This window comes from Equus caballus, chromosome 12, assembly GCF_041296265.1.
Source record: "Equus caballus isolate H_3958 breed thoroughbred chromosome 12, TB-T2T, whole genome shotgun sequence".
NCBI classification, from domain to species: Eukaryota; Metazoa; Chordata; class Mammalia; order Perissodactyla; family Equidae; genus Equus; species Equus caballus.
The window spans coordinates 24,544,385-24,554,098 of record NC_091695.1 but is presented as its reverse complement, the minus strand read 5'-3'; the positions used below and the strand labels follow the sequence as shown (position 1 = coordinate 24,554,098).

The following is a 9,714-nucleotide window of genomic DNA, read 5'->3' as shown; positions in this document are numbered from 1 at the left end:
TATGACATCACTAGGTGATAGGAATTATCCAGCTCCATCACAATTTTATGGTACCACTGCTGCATATTATGTTCATTATTGACTGAAACCATATTATGTGGTACATGGCTGCACTATGAGAATCCTGAAGTCAACAAAGCCTTTTTTCCTTTTCATTCTCTGCCCAATTTCCCCATCTGATATTTTTATTTGATATTATTACCACTTCATTGCCCAATTCTCCCAGACAACCAGTTAGCTTTTCTTAGCTTTGGCATGCATGGCTTAGTCCCAGGACTGCAGAGCAATTTAACGTACTGTCATTCATTGCTCCACCTTGTACTACTCTGGCCCTTGTGCCCTCTGCCTCAGCCCCAATGGCTTCTTTCAAGTCATCACATTACCTTCTGCCACAGGGTCTTTGTTTCTGAATCCAGGGATTTAATTATGAAACAATCAGACAAAAAGAGTACTTTGTAGTATTTGAAATAAGGGAATGAAATGCTCCCTGGTAGAATACAAGAAAAGAGAGAAACTCATACTGTTGACTCATTTGGAGCTGAGGATGGAAGCTGGTAATATTGTCCATTCCCTCCATACAGCTAAGGTCAGCTTTAACATGCCCCCATGATTACATGAGCAGAAGCACAGACTCTAAATATTAGTATACTTCTGAGAATGTCCACTCATCCTATAGCATTGAAACTTTCTCATCCTAAGACATGCTTAACTCAATGCCAAGCTTGAAAAATGCCTTGACACAGCCTGGAGTCTACATTATAGAAAACAGTTTCCTTTATTTCATTAGGGTCACCCAATGACGAGGTACCATAGTTCTGTTCTGGTCGGGAGAGATTAGGCAAACAAATCTTACACTCAGGGACACTCAATTCTTTACTAGAACACTAATCACCTTCAAAGATTGAACCTTGATCTGCATGATCGGTTGCTTTTGGGACTGGATGTAGAAAGCTCCTTTAAGAGATTTCATAACTTGGACAAAAAAATGTATATCTATACACGTTTATTACACATAGGCATGTATAATATTGAAAATCTAAGGTGAATATTGAAATATTTAGAGACTTTAATGTTAATTATACTGAATTCTTAAATAAATGAAGTTCACACATTTGAAAGAAGAATAAGCAAAATTTCGTACTTCAGTAGGAAGTTCTTAAATATATGATTCTCTTCTAAAAGCAATTGCACTCATTTCCAAAGTACCCCATTAGTGGTCTCTGCTCTGACCCAATGCTGCCTATGCCCTCTTCATCAGTCAAGCTTTTGCCTGGTCCCTCGCTTCCTGCACAGTGATCAAGATAATCTGACTAAGGAATACTGGTAGAAATAAGTTTAAGATCCTATTGAAAAAAATGAAAATATTGGCTCCCATTTCCCTTTTGTCACCCTGACCAAAGCCACCTTGTGTTTCCTCTGCTTCTTATTTGCAGAGAAAACCTTCAGGGAAGGGAGTCATCATGTGTCCTTGAAATTCACACTTTTGGCACACTCAGGTATGCCAATGGTGTTCACAGTTAAGCAGGAAAAAACTCCTACACATTCACCTACCCCTTCAGAGATGCAATTATGTGCATATTAACTCTGAGATTCTGCATCATGTTTCCCTGTTTTGTAGTAAGCATCCTTCCAGAGGGCTCCAGATTTCTTCAGTGCCCTGTGGGAGGGGTAAACAAAATCACCAGAAGGTGAGACTCTAATATAAAAGGAGCTACTCCACAGATCATTTGTTCTTTTACCTGGTTCAGGGCAATGTTATCATTTTCAACTATATCTGCAAAATGTCTTTATCTGTTTCCCAGTAGAGGGAGTCAAATGCACTGAATTGATTTTTAGCAGGTGAGTTCATCTTTCCTTTATGGATGAGATTGAGGTTTTTTTTCAACTTATTTTGTTACGTACCCAAAAACATCACCTATACTTTTCTCTATTTAAAATAAAATTTCTCTGAGTCACTAGAAGATAAGGCAGATACTTGTAAACCAGCCCACCCTATTTCCACCTACCCATGCTATTTTATAATGTGAAACAAATTTTTTTAGGCTCTGGAAATACAGCAATGAAAAGAACAGAAGTGACTCCTGTGCACATGGAGTTCCTGGTCTAGATTTGGAGATATACATTAGATAATTTATCAACCAATATGTTATTTAGTCATTATTGTGGTAAAGGTCATGAATGAAGAGATCCAGGTACTACAAGAGCATGTGATGAAATTTGTGTTAGGGCCAGGGAAGAATGAGATGAGGAAAAGGCATTTGATATGAGCCTTGGAGAGTAAACAGAAATTGACTAGATGATATGAAGGGAGGGGGTGCGTTGGAGGAACCCTCTAAGCAGAAGAAAATGTGGCAAAAAAATAAAATAAAATGGCACAGAGCAAAGAGTTATTCAGCAACTGAAGGGAGGCCAGAAATCTGTAGGGTAAAAAAGTAGGAAGAGAGTCGCAGAGAGTCTCAAACTTGAGCAGTAGGCAGGGATCAGATCAGACTGGGCCTGGCGTTGTTGGCATCATCCAATATAATGTTTTGTTTTCAATCCTAAACAAAAGAGAAAGTTATTAAACTCAGATCACTGGCTGTTAATTTCACCAGCACAATGTTCTCTAGGGAACAGTGAATGCTTCAGGATGAGGATGGGTTTTCAGTTTCTCCAAGTCTGAACACTCTTGGTTAGTCACCCCTGTGGTCAGTATAGAGGAGATCAGTCACCCCTTCCTGATCCACACACTTATGCCCCACCACACCCTGCAGGTATCCAAGTTTGCAACACTGGACCAGATGATTTGACCATCTCTTCCACCACTTAAATCTAAAGCAGGTAGAGTTTCAGCAGGGGATACAAAGACAAACGTAGCCCTGATTTTAAGAAGCTTGAAGTTTAGTAGGGCAGTAGGGCACTTTCACTAAGAAGTACTTAGAAGGCAGTAGGTAACAGTAAGAATTATGATTATCATTACTGTCATTGATGTTGGGCCCTGTAGAGTCTCATGTCCACAGTGGGCATACACAGCTGCTCCTTAATGAATGTTTGTTGGGTGAATGAATCCAAAGTCAGAGAATATTCTGACGAATGGCAGTGAAGGGAAATGAGAGCTTTGAGTTGAGAGAGACTCTTTATTGCCTGACAATATCTCCAAACGCTTTCAACAAGGGCTTGTTCACATACTGCAGTCCATGCTTGGCACACAGTGACCTCACCAGAGGTGCCACCTTGTGATAATTATGGCGTGGCATTGTGGGGAATAGACTAGGGAAAGAGAGATGAGAGATATAATACTTGGGCCTAAAGAGAAACTCAAAGCACAGACGTCTTTCCCCTATTATTCAATAAAATTATATCAGCAATGCAGACACAACCTTGACCTTGCACAATGCTTCTGTTCTGGGAAATTCAAAAACTCTTGGCAAAACACTGTCATTTCTCCTCACCCTCTGTGAGCCCTGTGGGTGGCAAATGTTGAGGAAGGGCTAAGAGAAAAAATATTAGCTCCATTGAAAGTGTTCATATTTGGCCAGGGCAATGGAAGCTTGGGTTTTTTAACCATTATTTTGAAGGACCAAGAGAATTAGAGATAACCACACTTCATCTCTGTGTCTGTTTCTCTCTATCCTTCTAACTACTGTGTCATGGAAATGATCTAGTAATGATATGTGGGGAAAAGTCCTAAGACAGGAGTAAGAAGTGAGGAGAGGTGAGATTTTATGCAAGTTTTCTCTAATCACCAGATGACCTTCTAGAGTTTCGAGCTCCTCCTTGGTAAAATAGGAATAATAATCCTTTCTCTTGTTGCAGATGTTTTAAAAGACTAACATGAGAGCAAGGATGAGAACATATCATGAATAAATCTAAGATCTCTTTCCTTCTCTGACTGTCACAGAAATGGCTTAGACAGAGAGGATCTGGAAAGTCCCTCCCCTGAATATTCTAGACTGACTGACTCTCAAAGTATTATCATTTTCTCTTTCTTTGGGGCATGTCTACCTAACTGACCCATTGGTAAATTATTTCCAGGTACCATTCAGAAATTGCAGGAGGGATTGGATTCTCTCATGGATTATTTTCTAACCTTGGCTCTAAAGATATAGATATAGATAGATAATTAAATTGTAATTAAGTTAAACACAAATTTTCATCCAAGTGATAAAATTTTTCTTGGATTTTTCCAACAAACCAAATGCAAAAAAAAAAAAATCACCAATTTCTAAGTCATAGGAATCTGGAAATTCAGGCGCTGGTACTTTTCTAAGATTTCACTCCATCTACTCAAAACTATTATACATCCTTCTTTTATTTCTTCCTTTCCTTACCATTGATATTAATGGAAAGATAGATGCCTTTAGAGAATTCTGGTTCATATTTTCCTTCTGATATCTCAACACCAGGGCTCTGCTCTGGACTGTATGGGAGTGATGTTATAAGTGATAGCCCTTGCCCCTGTGATCACTAATATCACTGTTCCTATCACTCACTGGTACTTGATTTGGAAGTTCAGGTGCCCTGTGAACCAGTCATTGAAAAAGGACTGTTCAACATTACAGCTTGTCAAGACCTGCAAAGAAAAAGATTACATTAGATGTAAATGAGCCCAAGGGTCAAAGAAAGAAAATGTTTATTTATTCTTTTATTCAGTCAACAAGTGCTTATTGAGTACCTATTTTGTGTAAGAAACTGTGAGGGATAAAAATTATACATGGTCGTACATCTCAAGGAACTTACAATTTAACAAGGCAATAAGATATTTTGCTAAGAACTACATACAAGGCAACAGACGTGAAAACATATGTAGGATGTGAAGGGGCTATGTCACTACCATCCCTTGGATACAGAAGACTAAGGTGTCATGAGTGAAGACTTTGGAAGTTAGAAGTGGGATTGTAAGGATCTGGTAAAGATGTAGGGGTTAGAATACCATGTCCATTGAGTGGACTCCTAAATGCAGAGTAAGGCATTCAATAGTTCTGTGCATATTAGTGCAGTCAAATATAACTGGCTTCCTTTGTAGTATAATGTATTCTATTTTATGGATTTAAAAAACATTATTCTGAGAATGAATTCATAAGCTTCTCCAGACTACCAAGATTAAGAACCCTCATGAAGGTCATTTGATTCAACGCCTTTCTAAGGTTTAATTCCAGTTGGGGTTGTTGTCATTTTGAATGCAATTTTTCTATTTGTTCTATGTCAATGTTTCTCAAAGTGTACTTCAGAAAAACTTGGGATTCTGTAGGATTTTTTCAGGGGGTCTTCAGTTTCAAAACTATTCCTGTAATTCTTCTAAGATATTATTTGCTCTTTTTATTCTCATTCTTTTGTCCTTCTATAATGTATTTTTCCAGAGTTTACTAAACATGGGATGGCATCATGAATCTTATGTTTTCATGTATTGGTTTTATTCTTGTTATTTTAAACTCAATAATTTAAATTTTCTCCATTTTATTTTCAAATACAATAAATATAAATACATATGACCTATGTAAACAAAAGCTCTTTGAGCTTCTCAATAACTTTTAGAAATGTAAAATTGTTCTGTGACCAAAAGGTTTGAGAACCACTATTCTATACACCATGGAAGGTCCCTTGAGCTTGGGAAGGAACTTGGAGGAGGGATAAGCATATTGGCTGGATTCTGGAGTTAATTATGGCAGGACTACTGCAAGGCTGAGGAGGCAGGGGTGTTCTGCATTGATCACAAATCTGTTGATCATTAGTGGCATGCTTAGAGAGCATGCCATGTATTCTCTCTTAGACTCTCTTTATATAAATGAAAGGAGGTGAATTCTAGGGTCTTTCTAGGTTAAAACTTCATTCTGTAATTCCAGGAGTCTTGTAATCACTTGAAAGTCTGTGTCATGTGATGGTTTAAAGCAGGGGTCTGTAAACTTTTTCTACAAAGTGCCAGAAGGTAAAGATTTTAATCCTTTGCCAGAGCTACTGAATTCTGCTGTCATAGCATGAAAACAGTCATAGATAATATGCAAATGAGTGAGCATGGCTGTGTTCCAACAAAACTTTACTTGTGAAAACAGGTAGTGAGCTGGATTTGACCCTTGGACTGAAATTTATTGACCTTTGCTTGAGTGCAAGAGCTCTGAAATCCTACTGCTAAGGTTTAAGACCTGCTTCTACCACCTAGTATCTCTGTGACTTTAGGCAAGTTACTCAACTTCTTCATGCCTCAATTTCTCATCTATAAAATAGGAAAAATCATAGCACTTCCCATATGTAGTTGCATGCGAAAAAGTAGACAGTGCTTGGCCCCCAGCACACATTCAGTAAGTATGAATTACTATTATTATTATTAATTTTTTGAGTGGAGTTGTAGAAGATTGCTCCTGAGTTATCTGTTACCAATCTTTCTCTTTTTGTTTGAGGAAGATTCTCCCTGAGCTAACATCTGTGTCAATCTTCCTCTGGATGGTATGTGAGAGGCCATAACATCATGGCTTTATGAGCCCTGTGTAGGTCTGCACCCTGGAGCTGAACACAAGAAACCCAGATCACCAAAGCGCAGCATGTAAACTCAACCACTATACCACCTGGCCAGCCTCCAAATTATTATTATTTTAGGCAATCATACTCTTAATCAGTATGTTTTGAATTATCATCTTCCAGGATCTCCATTATTACCTGAGTGCTGAGCCAGTCCCGATTCTCTTCTCTGCTTATTTTCATTGGTATGTGTCTCGTCTGGGTGACATATACTATCCAGGGACTTTCAAGACACTTTTCAGAGAATAAAAGGGGAAGTGATGACTCCATGGGGTGCTATAGTTCCAATCACAAGGCTGCAAGAGCTAGCTGAGCATAGGGGGAAATGGAAGAGACTCAACAGTTACCCGAAAATGGTAGTCATTTGTTGCTCTTTTTATCTGGAGATGACACTTTCAGCATTTGTTTACATAACTTGTCATACTGCCTATTGTGTGAGAGCAGTGCCCCAATAATTTGCTGTAAACATTGGTGCAGGATCAAAAGATATCTAGAGAAATTAACTGCATATGCAAAATGATTGACAGCCTAAATTTTGTCATCAGGTAGAGCTGGTTCCAATCTCTGGTTTGGCACTGCCAGTGGCACTTACTGGCTTTAGAAACTTGGGAAAGTGATTCTATCTTTCTGACTTTGGTTTGGGGAGACTCTCTAGTCATGAAGTAACTTTAAAAATTCCTCTCCTTGTATTATCTTTGGGAAGGTTTATGGGTGTACAACTGGATTATAATTTTAAAGGATTTGGGATTAGATGGAATACTGAAATTGTGAATAAAGAAAGTGGGGGGAAAAGAGAAGATTGGTTAATGTTTTTCCAAGTATCTCTGTGTATTAAACTATTTCAACCAATTATTTTCACACTATTTTGCTAATGTCACAGTTATAGAGAATGGGACATATTGTCATAATCTTCTGAAAATCACAAATAGAGTAGACAAGGAATGTAAGAGGACCATCCAGGTTATTGGAATAAGAGGATATTCTTGCTTTCTTACTTGAACAAATAGATGAGGCCCAGGTTTCCACAGATTCCATAGAAATGGCCAAATATGATGAAATAGCGGATGTAAAAACTGCTGACCCAGGCCAGATCCTGTAGAGAGAAGTGCTCAAAAGTTAGATGCCTTGAACACAATTTCAATTCCCCTTCATTGGGCTAGGGTCCCTTCACATACTTGCTAAATCTTATGCCCTGTTATTCAAGGAAGTTACATCTGGAAGGGACAAAGCATTTTCATTTCCCATTTTCAACCTGATCTAGCTTCAGAGAACGAGTCAAGTTAATCACCCCCCACCACCTTCACAAGTACAGCAGTCGCACGGATACCCTGTTGACATATGTCAGCATGAATAAGGGAAGAAGAACTGAAGAAATACAAAAGAAAATATGGTGAATGAATGAGCAGATTGTGACCTCAAGTGAGCAGGAGTCTATCTTTTCCCCATGCCACCCCTGGAATATTGCCCCTGAGAAGGAATGCAAGGTGTAGATCTAAAACCACATCCTAGACTCCACTGCGCTTTTCCAGTCTTTTAGGATGAACCAGGAATTTGGTTCAAATTCCCTCAAGGAGAGTAGAAAAACTTTGAAGATTTGGGTCATTCTTGATTGAAGCATCCTGGAAGAGCTTCTGCTGTGAGCTTTCAAGTTTACTCAAGGTCGATGGAATCCATCAGTCCTTCAATTTCTTTAGGATTCATCACTGTCACAGTATGCCAAGGTGGCAGAAATAAAGAAGGTGTACTCATTGACTGGGTAGAGGGTTACGTACTTGCTTGTCCCCTAGAACCAATGAGGCTGCCTAGAGCACAAAGGCATTTATGGAGAGCCTTTGGGTTTTGACAGACTCTCTCCTTGACCAAACTTTAGTCAAGTCCTCTGAATCCTCTTCTTGACTAGGCCACAGCATTGGTCTACAAACTCTTAACCTCTGCAAACTCTCAACAAAAATGATTTCATCTACCCTCCACACTAAGAGACTTGAACAAACACCAGCATAGCTTCTAATAGGTCAAAGCCACATCTCTGGGATGACGCCAGCCCCCTTAAAGTTCCTTCCTGAGAAAGTTCAAGACTGCCCACAGAAGGCACTGCTTGTTCAAGCCAAAACTTGACTATGGGCCTCTGACCTCCCTTTTCATTTCTGCTAGAAAACTTACAACTATAAACCTTTTCTATGTCCCTTTGAGATGTAACTTCTACATGCAGAAATATCTTTCTCAAGGTCCTGGGAGTCATCCTTTGGAAAAATAATCATCAGGAAGGATAGGGCCCTGCATCCATGTCTCTGTGGGAGGGTAGGGGCCTAACACAGATTTCCTAATCACATTTAGGAGCTTCCCCTCCCATCAACGTCTTTCACTAATTTCCTTTAGCATGGCCCAGGGTTTAATGTCTCCCACTTCTTGATTCACCAGAATCGAGCTCCACTTATACAGAAGTTTCTGTTTCCTATGGTGGTAGCTTGAATAAAATCTGTCTTGCCAAGTTTAAGACAAGACCAGCTCTGTTTCTCTTTGACAACTTGAGGATGACTCATTTTTACCCATGTTGCTAAGCTGGCATTTGAAGGGACAGGGTACAGTGAAAATCTACTGCTGAGCGCAGTGTAGTTTGTTAGGTGGGCATTCTGCAGTGAATCCATGCCCTTCATCCATTCTTCACAAGCTAAGGGTATGTTGCATCACTACAGACATGGTAGGTGAGTCCAGAAAAGAAACTCCAACTGCTTTATTCTCTTATATGAACACACATCTACTTAGTCTGGGGGTCATATTCTTGTCAAAATGGGGCACCGTTGTCCTCATTCCTCTTTTTGGTCATGGAAGAAAAGGAGCAGGTGACTAGCATAGGAAGGGGCTGCAGAATTCCAGTATGTGCAGCAGTGGCAGTTGCCCCCATATCTCAAAAAATTAGCTTACGTGACACTCTTTTCAGGCATGTTACCGATGACCACTGGCAACCAAAATCTTGGCAAATCAGATCATATGCAACAGAGTTTCCCAGCCTTACCACTGTGGACATTTTGGACCAGACAATTATTTATTGTTAGGGATTGTCTTATGGACTGTAGGATGTTTGACAGTGTCCCTGGTTTTCTACACACCTGGCAGCTACTACCATATTTTCCTCTCTGTTATAATAACCAAAAATGTCTCCAGACATTGTTAAATGTCCCATTGGCAGCAACGTTACTCCTGGTAAAGAACCAGTGATCTGCA

General features: G+C 39.4%; 1 pseudogene; it reads right to left on the bottom strand.

The window, feature by feature from the left end:
- Positions 1 to 1,181: 1,181 nt before the first annotated feature.
- The window catches only part of LOC100066361 (fatty acid desaturase 2-like protein FADS2B), a 29,060-nt pseudogene continuing 20,527 nt past the window's right edge, over positions 1,182 to 9,714 (bottom strand).